Source organism: Borostomias antarcticus (genome assembly GCF_949987555.1).
Source record: "Borostomias antarcticus genome assembly, chromosome: 8".
NCBI classification, from domain to species: domain Eukaryota; kingdom Metazoa; phylum Chordata; class Actinopteri; order Stomiiformes; family Stomiidae; genus Borostomias; species Borostomias antarcticus.
Genome location: NC_140241.1, coordinates 5403590 through 5405787, shown reverse-complemented (window position 1 = coordinate 5405787; position 2198 = coordinate 5403590).

Below are 2198 nucleotides of genomic sequence, written 5' to 3'. Positions count from 1 at the left end.
TTTTCGCTATTAATCTTGGCTTTATACTTTGTATCTTACTTTTCAGCTGGCGTTAATTTCCTAAGCTACAGGATGTGGTTAATGCATGCATAATTACAGTATAAGCCTGACTATGCATCTTTCTCTGACTGCATGTAAACTAAAAACAGAACCCTGTGACCTCTTGGTTCTCTGGGATGGGAAAGAGATAGAACATAAATCTCTCTCACATTTATGTTTGAAAGACAACAGAAGGGTCTGCTCTGTAAGGGTATCGTCATCATGGCTTCAGAAGACTTCAGTCTACATTTGTTATCATTTATATCTTGGCTGGAGAGGAGAATGCAATTCCTTGGATCGAGCAAAAATTGACAACAGATTGTCTGCAACCCTTTCTCTGGCACGAAGGGGTACGTTGTAACACCTCTTTATTGGATGTTTTCTTTCCAGAGTGGACATGAATACGAAAAGCTCATGTTGCTTGTGATTGGAGGAGGGGCTCGCCCTCTTGCTGTGCAAGACTTCATGGGTTGGATTCAGACGGCAACTTGATGAAAACAGGAAATGATGTTTGGGTGTATGTGGGGAGCAACCCACTGTGAGCCACAGGTTTTCATTTTCACCTATGAATTGAGGGATATTTCTCTCATATCTCGATAATCTAATAGTCCACAAAGCATCAAGTCAGTTTCCTTTTATAGGATATGACACAATACATAACATATGTGTATGCACGTTGACATTCTGGGCACAGAGCGGTGTAGTGGTGATATGGTGACCGTTCACCCTGCTGCTCGGACCCTTGGAGCTACAGACTGTCAGGTGTCAATTAGCAACACCCCAACCTCCTGGGGAGTCCCGGGGGACCCAGAGATCTGGTGCTGGACCTGGAAACAGATGAGAGGGGGTCTGGAGGAGAGAGAAAGGTCTGCTTTCCATAAATATCTGGCATCTTATGAGACAAATCCACTTCATATTCATAAATCGCTTTGTTGGAGAGTCTGCGTACGGCCTTTTCCACGGTTTCTACGTATCGGAAAAAATTCAAGATGAAATGCTAGAATTTGGCTGGCGGAGATTCACGGCGAAGACAATGATCCGGAATGCCGGAGACATACTGTATATCTCTGCGTCTCGAAGGGGTCTGTTATATCACCTCTTTTCGAAAGGAGAGGGCGGACATCAGTACGGAACTGACGGAGGAGAATGCGAGCTGGTGCGTGCGCTGACGGTGCGTGCCACGGGCCCGGTTCCCCACCTCTCCTCACGGCCGTAGCGGAGAGCCGAGGTCCCTGGCCCCCCTCTCTGGCTTGTGCTCCGGCCAGCCCCAGCCCATGCGTGTAATGCTGTTTGTAATGAGAAATCTAAACAGGGCCCAGCAGTGAGGCATGACCGGAATGTGTTTCCATTGGAGGGAGCTCCATGCAAGAAAAAGAGCAAGGGGGGGAAAACAAGAGTAAAGTTGAGGCAGAGTTGTGTCCAGAAGGAGCACTCAGCTGGGCCAAGGCGGAAGACTAATGTTATTGTACATTGGCTGTCACTCTGCCAGCCCCCCTTCACCAATTGGTTCCTCGGCCACCCCTTCCCGACTCCCCCCCCCCCCTCCCTGGTTCCCCGGGTCTCTGTTTGCTCAGGTGGACAGTGACACGGTTTAGAATGAGCCCCAGTCATCCTCCTCGGCACGCACGGCTGTGGACTGTGTCATCAAGTGTGTCCCCCGAGGTGCTCCGTAGCGAGCGGGAAGGTGAGGCTCTAACCTGAGCTCGCTGTGGGTGGGAGGAGAGCAGGAAGCAGGAGGACAAACTGAGGAGAAAAGGAGGGAAGGATAGACAGAGAGGGCACGGACGACGAGAGAGGGGTGGGGGGAATAGACTGAGAGAGAGAGAGAGAGAGAGAGAGAGGTGGAAGGGGAAAAAGAAAGAAAGAGGTCGACCACCCGTTCTGAAAATTAGAGAGCGGTGGTTATGGTCCATAGAGGTTGTCTTGGTTTATGGTCTGCGGAGGTTGTCTTGAAACAGTGCAGTTCTGAGTTTATTTGATCATGCCACGCCGTCTCAGAATGTCTGTCAGGAATTCTCATTCTGCAAAGACTAATTACAGTATAAACACTACATTAGTGTCCTCAGGCACTCCACTGTAGTATTTACCCTTTCTTCCAAACAATCCTGACATCTCTCCAAAGATTGATTTGGTACAAAGAAACTTCTTTTCCCGTTGTA